Genomic DNA, 19,555 nt, shown 5'->3' on the forward strand with positions numbered 1-19,555 from the left:
GTGTGTGAAGTAATGCACCTTCTATCTGGTGAATGTAACTGTTCAGAAAGAGCAAATCTAGATCAAACCAGATTAAACCAGTTCAAACAAGATGAGACCACATCAAACCAGTTTAAACCAGAAGAAACCAGTTTGGACCAGAAAAAATCCAGTTCAAACTGTATTAAATTGGTTTAAACGGGATTAAACCAGTTCAGACTGGATCAAACCGGTTCAAATCGGTTCAGACCCGATAAAATCCAGTTCAGACAGGATGAAACAGGCCCAAACCAGTTCAAACTGGACCAAACCTGATTAAATTGGTTCAAACCAGTTTAAGTGCGCGCGTGTGAGCGCGCGCGCACACACACACACACACACACACACACACACACACACACACACACACACACACAAACTAAAGACCAGAGATGCAGCTCAAAGGGAGCATTTGCCTAATGTGTGGGAAGACCCAAGACTGAAAAGAAAAAAAAAAAAAGTTGATATCCAAGACAGAAAAGAAAATTTAAAAAGTACTTACACTTATGATCTTTCCTGGTTGTTCAGCAGAATTTAACTTTTCTTTACAAGTAATTTACACCAACATGCATCACTAAGTTTAAAGGCAATATTTTTTACTCTAACTTGCACAATGAAATGCTTGTCTTTCTATATTTTTTTCCTTTTCCACTCCTGGCCAGATGACATATGAAGAGGAAGCCAATCTGAGCCACCATCGATGCATACCTTTCAGCGGTTTCTATGATCCAGGCTCACTGCCACCACCAAATCGCTTATATGTTAATTCAAACTGATCAAGAGACATCTGGAAGAACAGACCACTGTATAGACAGCAAAGTAGCTGCCATCCAGCTATTTAAAGAACTCGACTCTGACCTCTACTGGTCATGCTACTAAACACAGCAGCTAGCTTGCATATTTGTCTTCGTATTTCATTCATTTAATTCATTCAGTTAGAAAATGTTTTCCAGAGACTATTCTGTGCCAGGCACTGTTTAAGGAATAGTAGGAGAACAAACTGCTTACCTCTTAAAATTCATCCTGGAGACACTTTAAAAAAACCCATAAACATTATCAGTCCTTCACTACATAGCATTTTAGAAGGTATAAGGGCTTTGAAAAAGAGAAATGGTATGTAAAGGTTAAAAAAAAATCCAGAATTCTGCAAAAGCCGAGTCAGGGATGCAGGCAGCAGAATTCAATGCGGCTCTCAACATTAAGGGCTTTCAGATTAGGAGCAGAATTTGGCAGATCCAGTAGGACATAACAAGTCTAACAACTAAATACCTTAACACACTGTACTTTCTCAAATTATTCTGGAAACTGCTCTTTTACAGAGAGTTTCTAAAAGGTTTTTTTTGTTTGTTTGTTTTCTTTTTTGCTAGTCCTGGGCTTGAGCTCAGCGTCTGAGCACTGTTCTTGGGCTTTTTCAAGGCTAGAGCTCTACCATTTGAGCCTCAGCACCACTTCCGGCTTTTTTCTATGTATGTGGTACTGAGGAACCAAACCCGGGTCTTTGTGCATGCTAGGCAAGCACTCTACCACTAGGCCAAACTCCCGGCCCTCTGAAAGGTTTTGACACGAGCACTATGTGTCAGCTATTGCAGCAGTGACAATTTCAAATTGTCAGTGGCTTTAACTGGAAATATTTATTCCAAAGCACAATAAGAAACCACCTCAGGCTTATAGGAATGACTAGCAAAACCTAGAAAATAACAAGTGCAGGTGAACATGTGGTAAAACTGGAAGCCAGGAACACTGCCAGAGGGAATGTAAGATTGTAAAACAGGTGCCATGGAAAATAGTGCTGTCATTTCTCAAGAAAATAAAAAAATAAATAAAAATAGAATGACCTCACCATCTAGCAATTTCACCTCTGAGCACATACTTAGAATCGAAAGCCAGGACTTCTGAAGGGATATTTTCATACCCACATTCACAGTGTAATGCTGACGACTAATAGGCAGAAGCAATGCAAATGCTCGTGCTCATGTGAATGGAAACACAAAATGCAGCGAACGAGATGGAAACAAATTCTAACACATTGCACAACATGGATGAAATTTAAGGAAGCCACATTAAATGACAGAAGCCACTCACAAGAAGACACATGCTACATATACTATGTGTGAGACATATTTAGAGGAGTCAAATTTTTTGAGAGAGGACCTGAAACTGGTGTTCACCAGGGACTAGAAGCAGGAGAAAATGTGTAGAGTTTCAGCTTCACAAGATAAATTGTGATGGAAACAGACCTGGTGGGGGAGGGGAGGTTGTGTCATACACAGAGGAATGGGCTCAGTCAGTGCCACGGAATTGTATGCTTTGAAATGGTTAACATGGTATGTGTATTTCTAACACAATTACAATTAAACTTAAAAGTAACTGTGAACATGAAAACTAAAGCAATCCTTCATGTCATGGGGGCGCAGGTTGACTGTAGGTCAGCTCTGATTACTCTGGGCATGTCCCATTGGGACTCAGATCCATGACATAGGTCCCCTCATTCCTCTATGAGGTACGCTGTTCTCTTAGACAAGGTCAAGGTTGAAGCAGGACTAATGGAACCACACAATTTAAAGCTTCTGTTCACATGTGGCACCTGTCAAGTCTAGTTATGTTGTAGTCACCAAAGAAAGTTGAATTGGCCAATCCAAAGTCAAGAGGGCAGAGATGTATATTTTGTCTAGGCAGAAAAGAACAGCAAGAGCAAAGAATGAAGGAATGATTTTAAACAAATAATACAATATTTAACTATCATCTTTTATGATTTTTTATTTAAATTGTATTATAAGGTGATGTACAGAGGCGTTACAGTTACATAAATAAGGTAATGCATATATATCTTTTCAAACAGTGTTAACCACTATGTCATTTTCTCCCACTTTCCAATCCCACCCCAACCCTACCTTTTAGTTTAGATGGTTCATGCCAATCGTCACCACCACATTGAATGTGTGGGAACTGAGAAACACCTAGAGAGAATAAATCATTATTTAAACACAGGCATAACATAGTTTCAAGTCTAAGATAAATTGCAGGGCTCTGAATATTTGTCCAGCTGTGAAATGGAAACCACAAAGGTATTCTGACAAAGGTGGCTTGATTTTGGTTTTCCTTTGCAGGTAATGTCTGAACATTGAGCAGCCTTGTATATGAGAAATAAGAATTGAGCGAGGACCGTAAATCCTGACTAAATAAGTAATATACAAAAGGAGATTATTGATCTCCAAGGTGTATTTCACTGCAAGATAACCTCAATTGGGAATAAAACTCTTATGATATGTTTTTTTTGTTGTTATTAAAGTGCTCAAGCTACTGCTGTTTAGTTTAAACAGCAGGTGGCGCTATAAAACAACTTAATGGAAAAGGACTAAGGCTTTTTAAAAAAAAATTCTTTGTGGTGATGGTGGTGAAATTCAAAGATTTCCAGGGTATTTTTACTTTCTTCTTAAATATTGTTACAAAACAAAACTCTTGCATCTAACTAGTTGTCAAGGAATTACTACTCTTGGGAAACAGTCTAAATACATAGAATGAGCACTGCCCTCACAGTTGAGGAAAGGGACTCCAGGAGCCTGTGACCAGAGGCTGTGGTTTGGAGATGCTGGCAAGAGGGACAATTATAAAGGGAGGTTTGTTTTATTTTGTTTTGTGGGTCATGGAGTTTGAACTCGGCCTGGGCCCTGTCCCTGAGCTCAAGGCTACCCCTCTACCCTTGAGCCAAGCCCCACTTCCTGTTTTCTAGAGGTGAACTGGAGAGAAGTCTCAGGTTCTTTTGTGCTGGGCTGGCTTTGAACCTTGAACCTAAGATCTCAGCCTCCTGAGTAGCTAGGATTATAGGCATGAGCACCCATGCCTGGCTCAGGAAATTTTGTTTTGTTTTGTTTTTCAATAGCAAAGCGGAATCAATATGAACAAATCTGATGGTGTCGTGACAGTGAGACTAGAAGTGTAATCTATATTGCAGAGAGACAATGTCTAGAATTTGGCATCTTGCAGGCAGGAGGCACCAGCACTTAGCCGGTGATCATTTCTTCAGGCCCTTGTATGTTAGGGGACTGACAACTTGGCACAGGGGAAGGAGCTTTGGAAACTGATAGACTTGGGTTTCATTCCGAATCCAGCTGGGGGGTATGATCACCTTGCTTCTGTTACATAAAATTAGTCAGAAGCCCTGTTTGGGGCTTCCAAAGTTCTCCTCCTCCTCCTCCTCCTCCTTCTTCTTCTTCTTCTTCTTCTTCTTCTTCTTCTTCTTCTTCTTCTTCTTCTTCTCCTCCTCCTCCTCCTCCTCCTCCTCCTCCTCCTCCTCCTCCTCCTCCTCCTTCCTCTTCCTCATCCTCTTCTTCTACTTTGGGACAAGTTACTTACCTGTTGTTACCATCTCTCCCATCCATAATATAGAGAAAATTTGCTTGAGAAATAAAGAGGGTGTGGCTACATAGTCAGTAAATCGGTTAAAAGTCATCAATAAGGGCACTTCTCTATCCCTTAAAGAAAGGCTACTTGATGTCATTGTGTGAACCAGTTACACAAATTCATCCTCAGCACAGACAAATACATGGCTGTGGTTACCTGTAAACACTTCTTATAAGAAATGCTGAGATCTATGATTTGAGACACTCAAAAAAAAAATTAAATGTACTTAGTGTTCAGATTGAGGCTTAGGACACTCCCAAACTCACACTTTCCCAGTGCCAGCGCCTCAAGCCTGTAATCCCAGCAATTCAGGAAGCTGAGATATGAGGATTGCAGTTCAAAGCCAATCCAGGCAAGAAAGCCCATAAGACTCTTTTCTCCAATTAACCACCAGAAAACCAGAAGTGATGCTGTGGCTAAGATGGCAGAGCATTAAACAGCAAAGCTGAAGGATAATACCCAGGCTCTGAATTCAAGCCCCAGGACCAGCACTAAAAGGTAAAGTAAAGAGGAAGAATGGGTTACACAACGTGTCTTTATTCTAGTTACCCAATTTCTACCCAACTGAAGCCCTGCTTCACAAGACATGAGCCACAACCATAGAGCAATAAACACTCTGAATTTGCAAACTCCATTTTGCCAATTCACAGAACTTGCAGAAATCTTGAATTCAGTGATTGTAGCGCCTGTTTGATTTATTGACTATTATGAAAAAATTGTAATAGTCACTATTGTTGGTCCTGCTGACTGTGCAAATTGAGAGATGGAAAAATTCATATGTGATATTAATATTTTTATTTTTCATATAAAGGGAAAATTATTGGCTCTGTTGAAAGATACAGGAGGACAATTTGTGGATGGGAGGCTGGTAGATAATTTTCAGATTTGGGTCACTGGTCTTTCCATCTTCCTGCAGAGAGAAAACTACTGGTCACTAAAACGACAAAGGACAAACGATTTATCGTTACTAATAAACGAGTCATTATTCCCTAGAAATGTGGTAAGGAAACCGAAGTACTTTAGGTTTTGTTTTGGTTTTTGTTTTGTAATGCCGGGTTCTGAAGCTTGAATTCAGGGCCTGGACACTATCTTTGAGCTTTTGTGCTTAAGGTTGGCACTCTACCACTTGAGTCACAGCTGGACTTCTGGCTGGCTCTGAACTGCCACCCTTAGTTATCAGCCATCTGAGTAGCTAGGATTGCAGGTGTGAGCAACCCTCACTTGGCTGTACTTTATGTTTTGATGTTCCAGAATTCCAAGAATCAAGGAAGAGAACCACCTGGGCAGGTGACAGAAAGAACATCCCTTGTGAAGGTGAGATAACAGGGAGATTTCTATCTCTCCCACCGCTGCTGCTGCTGCTGTGAGCACAGAAATTAGTAGATTCTTGCTCTGTTCTAGTGGATGAGAACATCCTACCCTTTCTTTATTTAACCCCAAACATTCCCTTTGCAAGGGACAGAAAGAGGCTTCGGCTAGAAACTGACTGGCAGCATGTTCCTTCCTTTCCAATGCCTTGATTAAGGATGCCTTGCATACATCAGAACATGGCTTCACCACCAATAGCTCTCTCAAGATGAAGAAGATGGGGAGGAATGAACCCCATGGAAGAAGGTCTAGGATGACTAAGTGCAGCCTCACAGGATAGCAGAATGGAGAACTCATCTTGACTGTCATTTCTTCAGGTCCAAAGAAGGAATTTTGTTGCTGGGTGATTACAGATTGTGAGATTATCTCATGCTAACCAACCCTCAAGAAACTGAAATATCAAAGAAGACACGAACTTAATTGTCACACAAAAGCAATAAACCTTTCCAATGTCTTCCAAACCTGTTTGCTTAAACAAGGGTATAGCCTAACCATTTACAAGATACCTAGAAGACAAAATTCATAATAATAACCATACTTTTCAACAAAAGAATTAGACACATGTGAGGTATGTTTCATGCAGGGATGATAAAAGTCTCCTGCGTGCAATGTGCTTTACACAAGCAAGTCCCAGACTAACAATTTTTCTTGCTATGCTACCTTTTAAGTCATTTTCCTTCACCTCAACAGATTCAAACTTTTCAGCTCTTTGTCCCCAGTTAGTAGTGAAGGTTAATGATAATTGAAAACTATTCTCTTCTATAATGGGCCAGTGTTTATTAGCTCTTCCAGTGGAGTGATTTTTGAGGTTATTTTGCATACTTAGATGTGATAAGTTCTTTCAGCATGGCTGGAGGCAGAATATGCCTCCTGTAGCAATTATTCCGTTCATCTGTGGAATGTATTTCTAATGTGTTTTATTTATTTTGCCTCTACACATGCCTGCCTTCCAAGAGAAGAGGTGACTAAGCCACCCGCCTTTCCCCACAAGAAAGTAATTTTTTCACCTTAGGTGGGCCATCTGCTTCTCCTAACAACTCTGCTTTGACTTGAATTGAATACATCTTGTCCTAGGCATTTTGCCAGCTGTAGGCTCCAGGAAATGGAGCAACTAAAAGTGGTTTTCTCGTGATGTTAAGCTTTTTTTTTTCCTTGAGTGCAATTTATGGACTCAGCCTCAAGGAAATTGTCCATATTGTCCATTCATGTCTATAGATGTAGTTAACAGAGTGTCAGGAATACCAAAGCAAAGACTTAAGTTGTAGATGACTTTTCTAAGACTTAGTCCCTTAGAGCATATGTGTAGATAGATCTAGCAGTGGGCAAGTCAAATGGAGAAGACAGAATACCAAAGACACTCCAAAGATAAAGATGCCTTATCCTGAGCACAGATCCAATTCACATATGGGATTTTTATGCTTCATGTCTTAGTCACATTCAACTGGCAGTGCTTCGGATACATAGCCAGGCTGTGAACAATGCTCTTAAACCACTAGAGATCAAAGACCCCTTTCTAAGCTATCTGAGGGAAAATAGTACCTAGTGAAAAAAGTGTAGAAATTACAGTGTTGATCCAGAAGATGGGAAACTCTGAGAAGCAGCAGTAAACAGAGGATATTTTCTGGTAGAGTCATCCCGAGACTTCGGATGATACCAAGGGCAAGTCAAAAAGAAGGCAGTCTTGGCGTAGCCACCCTGGCTCACTCCAGTAGAGGGGATTGTATACTAAGTCCTTACTTTAGTTCAGTGGTAGAGTGCACCCTTGCATGGCCCTGGGTTGCATTCCTAGCACCACAAAGGCAAAAACAAAGAAGTTCCTTGGTCTGACTCTCAGATAATTATAATCTGACATAAAAAATGATCATCTGTATGGATTCAGAACTTGGACATCTTTTTCCTCCATATGGTAGGCAACTCAGAATGGAGATTCCACACCTTCTAAACTGACGAGGAACTTGGGGAACTTACTTTGTCTAAAATGATTAGAATGGTGTAGTTGCAAGGTCCCATGTGGAAAGAGCTGGTGAGTCTGAAGTAAGAGATGTTCTCGTCTGCTTATGTTTTGCTTTGTTTTGTTTTTGTAATGCTGAGGATTGAACTTAGGGCCTGGTGCAGAAATTTTTATTTATTTTTACCATGGAAGTACTCAGGCTCTGGGTTTGATCACTCTTCAGTCTTCACTAGTACAAGCTGGTCTTGACAGGCTCGAATGAACTGCTGTCCTGCTGTGAGGATGCCCTTGTTACTACAGAAGCTAGTATAGGCAGCAGAGGGGCATCTTGACACGCAAGCCAAGATGACAGTTTATTGGATCTACACAATCAGCTACTGTTCCCCAGACATGACTGCCTTGCCAAAGTGGCTCGATCTAATTGGGTTTTAAGCCACAGCCATACACATTACCTAGAACAAGCTGTTCCCCTACAAACCCCAAAGCCCTGGCATGGAGCCTGTTGCTGAGCCAGATTCCCTGTTTCTTGAGGGATGTCAGTCAGGACTATCTTAGCTTTTCTGAAAGTTCTAATTAAACGGAATCCCAAGTAGAATGGGTAGAAGGTCTTGATCCTTCCTCTTGGAAGCTTTTTAGTTCTAGGTAAAGTTAACTTTTGTAAGGATACAGAATGTTCTTTGCCTAGAGACATATATCTCTAGTCACCTTACATTGGCATAGCTCAAAGTATTTAGGAAACACAGAGATCGAGGAAGGTAAGGTCTTAGTCTTCTATACATTTTCTCTTGCTTACAAACAGAATTTCAAATCAATACAAGCATTTCTGGAAAGTTAGAACAACTTTAAAAGTCATTGCTTATAAATAATTTGGCCCCAGTGGTTTACTTTCCAACTTGAGAGGTAAAAATCTGAGAGCCTATGGAACACAGCATTAATAAAGTGGTAGGGGAACAAAGAAGATAAAGAAAGGGGAAGAAAGAACAAAAAATAAAAATTGTACAATATTTAAGGCAACTAAGCATGTGAAGGGCCCCCAGTCAAACAGGGAAGAGGCAATGAGGGATGAATTAGAGGAAGATTTCCCCCTTTGTGTTTCTGTATATTAAAAATAATATTGTATATCTAAGAAGCTCCATCTAATGTGTCATAAGGACTAATCAGCTTCAGAGAGAACCAGACCCTTAGGAATTTTCTAAATGAAAATTCTTCTAAATGAAATACCCTAAACCCTCTAGACTTCTTGATAAACTAGCCTCTCATCACAGAGCAGCAAGGTATGAGTGGAGAAATGAACAAAGAACCTTTCCATTCAGAAATGAGAAGATGGTACAAGCATTAGTATTGATATTGGATGGAGATTCATTATTTTGTGCACTGAAAGGCCAAAAGGTCTTGATTTCCCTGGAGAGAAGAAATACAAGGAAATTGAACTTCTGTGATATTCTTAAGCTGATCATTTTTTTTTTTTTTTTTTTTGCCAGTCCTGGGCTTGAGTTCAGGGCCTGAGCACTGTCCTTGGACTTTCTCAAGGCTAGAGCTCTACCACTTGAGCCTCAGCACTACTTCCGGCTTTTTTTTCTATGTATGTGGTACCAAGGAATCGAACTCGGGTCTTCATGTATGCTAGGCAAGCACTTTAACCACTAGGCCAAACTCCCTGCCAAGCTGATCATTTTCATTGATAATTAGCCACATTCATTCAGGCTTTTACATCAAGTAATATAGGACATACAAACACAAAATCCTCATACCTTGACAAGTAATAGTAGCAGTAAAAATTATATTAAACATAACTAATGTGCCTTAACAGTTAGCTAAAATACCCTAAAATACAAAAGAAGTTTTAGAAAAGCCGGTAATTAAAGTATTGGGGGGTTGAAAGTTTAGAATGTAGCCTAGCAGTAGAGTGCTTGCCCAGCATACACAGAGCCAAGGATTCAATTCGTTGGTACCATATACACAGCAAACGCCTATAGTGGTGCTGTGGCTCAAGTGGTAGAATGCTAATCTTGAGAAAACTCAAGGACAGTGCCCAGGCCCTGAGTTCAAGCCCCAAGACTAGAAAGAAAATTTAAATAATTTAATACAGTTAAAACTCCCTGATGATAAGGCAAGTATAACTGAGCTCCATTTGACCAATCAGCACAGTTACTATGGGGAATTATAGTAAAAATTCAGTAAAGTGGTAAGAATCTGCTGACCATTTGTGTTAATTCCCAAAGACAGTGTCTTCTTTAAAATGTCAATACTAAAGGCAAAAATAATTTTGCTATTTGACAAAAGGTTATGCTATAAAAAAAGTTGTTTTATGTTTTTGTGTATATTTTTTTTTTTGCCAGTCCTGTCTTTGGACTTTCTCAAGGCTTAGCACTCTACCACTTGAGCCTCAGCACCACTTCCAGCTTTTTTCTATGTATGTGGTACTGAGGAATCAAACCCGGGTCTTCGTGCATGCTAGGCAAGCACTTTACCACTAGGCTAAACTCCCAGCCTTTGTGTACATTTTGTATTATGTTTTATGTTTGAGGGAATACTTGGCTTCCACTTTAACACATATATACCTCCTATAGAATAATAGGTTGTGCCCAAATAAGATAACCTATTTGTATAATCATACATGGATAATATATGCTGTGAATTTAAAGATGAACAATCGGCCGGGAGTTTGGCCTAGTGGTTAAAGTGCTTGCCTAGCATGCACGAAGACCCGGGTTAGATTCCTCAGTACCACATATACAGAAAAAAACCGGAAGTGGTGCTGAGGCTCAAGTGGTAGAGCTCTAGCCTTGAGAAAGTCCAAGGACAGTGCTCAGGCCCTGAGCTCAAGCCCAGGACTGGCAAAATAAAAAAGAAATAAAAATAAAAAAAATAAAGATGAACAATCTAGGGAGAATATCATTTATTATTCCTTGGCATTTCATATGTCCTTCAACATAAATATACACACACACATATGTAAAGGGAGTTAGGCTTTTCTTATCATCTTGTTCTGTATTACATTTATTATTCAACTTGTAAATGATTTTATTTGGCCTCTCAAACATGTAATTTTAAAATATTTTATTAGTGGGGAAGTTAATTTTATACCTATAAACTTTCCTGCTTGCATTGTAAAAGAAATGACCTTGGACTGATCATATTTCAAAGAACATTAAATGTAAATACCGCTAAGCTCCCTATATTTAAAGTCCTCCTATTCCATAAAATACTTATAGCTTTTTTTTATCCTTTTATACAAAATGGTGCCCTAGTTCAGAACAAATTAATTATTTGAATGTATTTATTATTGTTTGAAGTTGTTATATTTAAGAAATCAAGTAAAAGCTAGATTATTATGAATCAACAACTAACCTGAAAAATAAATGTAAAAAATGTATTAATCAATTAACTTGAAAACTTACAACCACATGATAATCATCATACAGGTATTTGTACTATCCTATTTCCTTTATTTTTTTAATATTTTATTTTTTCCAGTCCTGGGGCTTGTACTCAGGGCCTGGGCACTGTCCTTGGGGCTTTCTCAAGGCTAGTATTCTACCACTGGAGCCATAGCTCCACTTCTGGCTTTTTCTTTGTATGTGGTACCAAGGAATCAAACCCAGGGCTTTGTGCATACTAGGCAAGCACTCAAGTACTCGGCCACACTCCCAGCCCTCAGCTTTCCTTTAATATAACAAATACCTAAAGTAAATCAATGGGAAAAAAAAGGGAATGGTTGGTGTGGCCTCACTACTTCAGTTCCTGGTTGTTTTCCCCTGTTGCATTGGGCCTCTGGTAGTACAGTACATCACTGTAGGATTATATGGCAGAAAATGCCTGATAATGGTAGGGTGGCTAGGAAGCCAAAGAGAGTAGAAAGGTAAGAGTTCCAATTTTTCCTTCAAGATCATGCCTCCAAAGATCTACCTTCCTTCAAGTTATGACATACCTCTTAAAGCTTCCACCCTCCCTCCCCCAATATCATCAACCGGCTGGGAACTAAGCCTTTAACCAAGCCTTTAGAATATATTTCAAAAAACTTCAGCAAATATCTTTATTCCTAATGGCCATACCATTAAGCAACCAAGATGTCCTTCCTCAGGTGAAACCACAAACTGTGACATATCAGTGCAATGAAATCTTATCCAATGGTAAAACAAAATGTATTATCAAGCCATGCAAAGACATGAATCTTAAATACATACTTTAAATAGATCTCTGGTTTAGTGCTGGGGTTTGAAATCAAGGCCTCTTTGCTTGCTAGCCAAGTGGTCTACCACTTGAGCCATGCCTCAGTTCTTCTTTGCTTTTGTAATTTTTCAGGCAGGATCTTGTGCTTTTGCCTGGAGCCAATATCAGTCAGTATCCTTCTCCCTGTGGTTGGGACCGCAGGTCCTCACCACGATGCCAGTCTTTATGATTGAGATGGAAGTCATACTAACTTTTTTTAGCCAGGTTGGCTTCACAATTAGGTCTCTGGATCTCTGTCTCCTGAGTAGCTAGGTTCAAAAGCATTGGCCCTGGCCTGAAATGAGTAATCACGTTAAAGAAACATACATGGGTTGGGAATTTGGCCTAGTGGTAGTGCTTGCCTGGCATGCAAAAAGATCCAGGTTCGATTCCTCGGTATCACAAACATGGAAAAAAACTGGAAGATGTGCTGAGGCTCAAGTGGTAGAGCTCTAGCCTTGAGAAAGTCCAAGGACAGTGCTCAGGCCCTGAGCTCAAGCCCAGGACTGGCAAAAAAATAAAAGAAACATATATATATATATATATATATATATATATATATATATATATATATACACACACACACACACACACACACACACACACACACATACATAAGCATACATCATTCCGATTATATGATAATCTAGAAACAATCAATGTAAGTCAATGGTGGGCTAGGAGGTAGCTCAGTGGCAAAGCACTGGGTTTGATCTCCAGTACCAAAAGGGACAAGACAAAAAAAGTCAATGGTTTGAAGAGGTCAGGACAGAGTAAAAGAAAGAGCTGAATAGTTGAAGAACCTTGGGATTATTCTGTAGCAGATATAATGGTGTATATCATGCTATGTACTTGTTAGAACCAATGGATTTTACAGCACAAAGACAAAACCTTAATGCAAATTGAAAATAAGTGTTTAGAAGGAGGGTCTGGGAATGTGGCCAAGTAGTAGAGTGCTTGCCTAGCATGCATGAAGCTCTAGATTCGATTCCTCAGTACCACATAAACAGAAAAAGCCAGAAGTAGTTCTGTGGCACAAGTGGTAGAGTGCTAGCCTGAACAAAAGAACCTCAGGGACAGTGCCCAGGTTCCAAGTTCAAGTCTCAGGAATGGAAAAAAATATAGGGGGATCCCAGATGGAATATAGAATGTGATGGAACAATCTAGGTGTATTACAAATATCTGAAACAACTACTGCTAATACTTTGCTATGCTGTGAAGCAGCCTGACACAAATTATATCAGCTTCACATCAACAGCAATAGTTGCAGTTTCTAGTCTGTCTGTGGCTTATATGCTCATGCATGCTGTGGTGTGATGAAAGGAGAAACTTTGTAGTCTTCTCAAAACACAAAAGCCAAGTTCAGGCATAAAACAAGCATTAAATGAATCTCAGACACATTCTTTAAGGTCACAACAACCACATGTTTGGGGTAAAGGCCAACCCTTAACAAAAGTAGACCTTATATGGGAAGTAGCTCAGGTACAAGCAGAATTCTCCATCTAAGGAAACAGCCCAAGGATCAGCTTAAACTTTCCATATTAGAGGACTACTCAGAGGCAAGTGAATCAAACTGTTTAGGGAGATAATCAAGGCAGAATCAGAGCATTTTCTGCAGCAAATCTTTTCTAGGACTAAGAGAATGACATCTGAAATTAAGTGAATGTACTTTCTCTCTCATGCTTTTTAGAACTGGGTAGAAAGCCCCCTCCACCCAGCAAGGCATCAGATGGCTCTAAGGACAAGTCATATTGCTTAGACCCAGGCTTCTTATTTTATTATAATGCAACCACATCAATGTAAGATTTAAGTAGTGGAGGAAATAGGGTAAAATGTATAGAGGAAGAACCTGGGCATTAAGTTAGCCAATTGTTTTATAAATCTAAAGCTTTTCAAAAATAAAAGATTCAGTTTATAAAATATACTGATACCATGATAAGGACACCTGCACAGCCATGTTCATCACTGCACTATTCACAATAGCCAAGTGATGGAAGCAACCCAGATGCCCCACTACAGATGAATGGATACAAACTAGGAGGGACATATATACAATGCAGTTCTACATGGCCACCAGACAAGATAAAATAACAGCATTTGCTGGGAAGTGGATGGAACTAGTGTGAATGAAGTTGAGTGAGATAAACCAAGGCCAAAGGAGCAAAGGGCATATGGTCTTCTTAATATGAGGGTTAACAATAGAAGAGCGATGACTCGATACTCAAGTACTCCAGGTCATGGACATGGATTTGGAGATATAAGTATATCTGTACAGACACATAGGTCTATGATAGGATATATTTGCAATAGATATGTATTGATATACATATTTAGATCAATATGTATCTGTGATGTACAACAATTAATTTTAATTATATTCTTGAATTTATGTGCCAGTGATTGCATATAGAGATATTTTTCTTGAATACTTGCTTGTCGAACATGATATTTGAAATATGGTGTAAAAACTCAGTTTTTTTTCTTTTTCTTTTTTTTTTTTTTTGCCAGTCCTGGGCTTGAGCGCAGGGCCTGAGCACTGTTCTTGGGCTTTTCTCAAGGCTAGCACTCTGCCCCTTGAGCCACAGCACCACTTCCAGCCTTCTTCTATGTATGTGGTACTGAGGAATCGAACCTGGGTCTTCATGCATGCTAGGCAGGCACTCTACCACTAGGCCAAACTCCCAGCCCCAAAACTCAGTTTTAATAAAAAGTTTTAATAAAAAAAGCCACTGATATCAGATACTCCTGCAAAGTGGAAAATGGAAGGAATGATAAAATCACCCAGCAGGGGAAAGGATTTAGCTCAGCAGAGGAATACTTGCTAGCAAGTGGGCGGTCCCGAGTTGGATCTTCAACTCTGAAAAAAACATCCAGTAAAAGCTATGTTACAAAGTAGATTTCAATACCAAGGCTGAGAAGTCACTTTCTCTTTGGAGAGGGCTTTGAGGTGAAGTGGTGAACTGCTACTAGACTCTACCTTTAGTGTCACTAAAGGTCATGGTGCTCAACAGCAAAAAATTATTACGTGAGTGATTTCCAAGAACCTATTCTCCACTCAAGATTTTTATCCATTCACTCGTTTAATCCATTAACTCAGACAGCCATTTAATATACATGCACTCAGTGCCTAGCATTATAATTTTACTCCTAGAATTATAACTACTGAGAAAGGATTGTCATTCTGACAGTTTTCATATCTGACTGTTGAAAATTCTATTCAGCTTATTGATGTGTCTAGGTAGGAGTCATTTCAAGCCAAGCATTAACCAGAAAATTGATTGAGACATCTCAGAAAGAATGATGGCTCTGTGGTCTACAGAGAGTCTGTGTGGTTTATTGACTCTCAATTATGGGCTAGAACTTGGGGGAGGAAGTATTGTTTTATGCCCTTCAGTCTATTGATTCTTTTCATTTTACTACTGAGGCAAATAGGCTAAGAGCATAGTCTTTTCTTGGGCTCTACTATTTATCAGCTGTGTGATTATACTCAAGTTATTTAATTTTGTTGAGCCTCTATTTCCCCATATAAAAAGTATCTCATAAAAGTAAACTGCTCAGGGGGCTGGGAGTTTGGCCTAGATGGTAGAGTGCTTGCCTAGCATGCACAAAGACCAGGGTTCGATTCCTTGGTACCACAAACATAGAAAAAGCCAGAAGTGGTGCTGAGGCTCAAGTGGTAGAGCTCTAGCCTTGAGAAAGTCTAAGGACAGTGTTCAGGCCCTGAACTAAAGCCCAGGACTGGCAAAAAAAAAAAAAAAGTAAACTGTTCAGATTAAATAAAATAGCATTTGTAAAGCTTTTGCACACTTGGCCATGGCAACAGGTATTGTTAGTCATAATAGCAGGTTTATTGTTCTTCCTAATGTCATCAAACCATCAAGATGCTTATGTCTGTAAAACACAAGCACTGGGAAAATCAGGGCAATAACTCTGGACCTACCACAGCACACATTTTGGTACAGTTAACCAATCTTTCCACCTTTGCTAAGTCGGTAGGATTGTCTCCAACAGACCACAAAATTATTTTGCTTGGGATCTAGGTTATAATTCTGCAGAAGTTATTTTTAAGTTTCTTTCATTTTTGGCCTCTTTTTCTGCCAAAGTGTACATTCGTGCCAACATTATCATTCATTCTAAATGTGCCTTGGCTTGCTAAAAACTGGTCAGTTTTCTTTGACACAATTCTCTCTTGATGTTGATTTTTCTGACTATATATTGACTGTAATTTAATTGAGGTAATCATGACTTCAATGTGTAAATTCTATGATAAAAAATAACCAGACAAAACCATCACTCTCAGGGGAAGCTTTATTCCCTCTCCCTTAGGTGGAAACAGAGCTGGTACTTGCTATTCTTATTAAAAATTGTCTCAGTGGCAGAGCTGCTCATTGGAGACAAGTAACAGTTCCCCAACCACATGAACATTCATCTCCATACAAATGTTGAAAGTCTTTTTTTCTCTTCCTATAGTAGTACCAGCTCAACACCTTCCTGTACAAGGTATTTGGTAATGTTATTTTCCCCCTCAAGGGCCTCACTCGAGACTCTGCTGGCTAGTCTGTTTTCATAAGTTTCACTTCGGTGGCACGAAGCTAAGTTTGGGTAAAAAGGTTGTGTTGTTCCATCCAGTTGCAAAACCATCCTAAGCAGAAATGTTCCAGTTTTAGTGGAAATCTTCAGGGTAACTGAAATCATTTTAATCAGATGAAAACACTTTTTTATATAGAGTTCAAAAATAATTTAGTTGATAAAGCAGCTTATTTCTTAACCGACGGAGCATCATGTAGATTGTTTCAAAATTGTCAATAATTTATGATGATTTCGACAAGCATATTGTAAATTAGGTTTTAACTTTGTGTAATTATGTTGAACTTCCTTATGTCAAGGATACTCACATTGAAAAAAATAACACACCTACATTTCTCCCAGGAGGAGCTGAAGTGTGAAGCCTGAAACCAGCTGCTGCTCCTCCCTTACACATCAGTCTTGAGAATTCAAGTATGTCTTAAGCCTGGGGGAAATGAGAAAAAAGGGGTCAATCGTGAAACACAAAAGCAACACATTCTAAAACACAGAATATGTGGCTTATGTGGTAGAGTGCTAACCTTGAGCAAAATTGCTGAGGGATGGTGCCCAGGTCCTGAGTTCAAGTCCCACAACTGACCCCCCCACCCAATAAAAGAAAGTCAGGTAATGAGTACACATGCATGACAATATGCTTTCCTTTGCTCTCTACCAGTTCTATCCTCTTGTCACAACCCACCAGTTGTATAGTTCATTTTCGACACAGTGTCTACTGAGTACCACTCCCACATTTGTTAACCTTTTGTCCCTCATTTGTGAGATCTCAAATCATGTATGGCTAAGTTATATCCTGAGAATTCATTGGATTGAAAAAATTTGCTGGTATTTTAAAAGGAGATTGTTAATTAGATCACTTTTCAATTTTATTGTCAGTACCTTAAATACAGTTAAGCTCTATAAAATGCTCCTCTACTCATGGATTGGTCTATCACTAATTTGTATTTTCTCTCTTCCTCCTCCTTCACCCCCCCCCCACTTTAGGCAGTACTGAGCATTACACTCAGTACTTTGTACTTGCTAGGCAGGTGTTCTATCACTTGAACCATGCTTCCCATCATTTTTTGGTCCACTGTGGGGCTTGAACTCAAGAGTCTGGGCTCTGTCTCTGAACTGTTTTGCTCAAGGCTAATACTCTACCACTTTCAGCCACGGCTCCACTTGTGGTTTTCTAGTGGTTAATTGGAGATAAGAGTCTTACAAACTTTCCTGGATGGCTGAAGGTGAGCTTCAAAACATGATTCTTAGATCTTAGCCTACTGAGTAGCCATGATTACACGTGTGAACTACCCAGTGGATCCTGATGTGTTTTCTTTCTTTCCTTCTTTCTTTCTTTCTCTTTCCTTCTTTCTTTCTTTCTCTTTCTCTTTCTTTCTTTCTTTCTTTTTCTTTCTTTCTTTCCTTCCTTCCTTCCTTCTCTCTCTCTCTCTCTCTTTCTGTGTGTGAGCCTTTTTGCTTACGACTAGTATTCATTATACAGCTTTTCTTTCTGCTTTTTGATAGTTCATGAAGAGTCCCATGGACTTTCCTTCCTGGGCTGGCTTTGAACCACTGTCCTCCGATCTCAGCCTCATGAGTAGCGAGGATTATAGGCATGACTCACCAGCACCTGAGTATTTTCAAGGCTGACTTTATACTGGAGCCAATCTGTTATTGGCCAATCTCTGCCTCAAGTAGTAGGATTACAGACTTGAACCACCTCTCATGGCTTATATTTTCTACTTGTAATAAACCCGATTAAATCTGAAAGATGACATATATCTATATAAATAAAACATACAGACACACTTACCGTTACATAAAAAGAAAAACACATAGCAGGATATATTTTCTAAAGCCCAAAACATTATATTTGGATGACCTTACTTAAAATATAAGTTTAATAACAGTTAAGGATGATTTCCAGAGAAACATAAAGCAGAGTTCAACAAGGAGTCTGAGAAAGAAAAAAGCAAGCAAACAAAACAAAATAGGTATTAATGCTCTATAAATAAGACCACAAATAATTGTTTCAGATTTTATCCATTATTTACATTTATTCTTTACAATTTAGATGGGGATCTTTTTTCATTTATGGCAAAGTCTTATTATGTAGCCCAGGTTGACCTTAAACAATTTGACCCCTGGCTCAACCTCCCAGGTATTGGCAATTATAGGCACAAATCACCAGACCAGGCTTGAGCTCTAGATTCAAAATCATAAGGGAAAATCCTCCCATTACAACTTTAGTTTTCAATTCAATTGCCTCTAAAAATACACAATTCTGTGTAATGGACATCAGGATAAATTATTATTCAATTGCTAGGCTTTTTTAAATTGAAAAATATGTCATCATTTCTCCCCTGAAACAACTGTAGGTCCAGCTAGTGGTAAACAAATGCTTGATAATACACTGAGAGGCTAGGAAGCCAGGGTCTGCATGTGGTTTTCCAGGTAAAATTTTCCTACATGACTCAGAATGAGACCCTGAGACTAATACCCTATCACTGAGATCTGTTGTCTAGCAGGCAAAGGAAGCATGGAAGAAGCCATGCATAAGCACCTTGTATGAAGATGATAAATAACACAAAAATGGCAATTGAGATACAAAACTGTCAATATGACATGACTGGCACAATGCAGAAAATGAAAGAAAACAAGAGAAAGGAGAAAGGGAGGGTTCACCCATCAGTAAAGACCAATTTGTCTAGATCTATGAGAGGTAAACAAGATGGCTCTAGCTCTTAGGATGAAATGAAGGCTGAAGTTCATTTTCTTCATGTTTCTACATACTTATACTAACAAATTAATTCCATCCTTACTTAGAAAAGTCATAGAAGACTCATTTATAAATACTCAAAGGAAATGCACAGTTTACCACACATACATCATTCATTTTCTTTCTTGAATTCCATACCTCTTGTTCCGGCTTCAATAAAATACAGATCTCTCCCACATCTGGGGAATAATTCTGCTTTAATCTTAATTTTACTTACCTCCATGCCACAGTGGGCATATATGACTAGCCTAAAATAGGAGACCTTC

The sequence above is a fragment of the Megascapheus bottae genome, chromosome 20, assembly GCF_031878675.1.
Source record: "Megascapheus bottae isolate mThoBot1 chromosome 20, mThoBot2.hap1, whole genome shotgun sequence".
Lineage (NCBI taxonomy): Eukaryota > Metazoa > Chordata > Mammalia > Rodentia > Geomyidae > Megascapheus > Megascapheus bottae.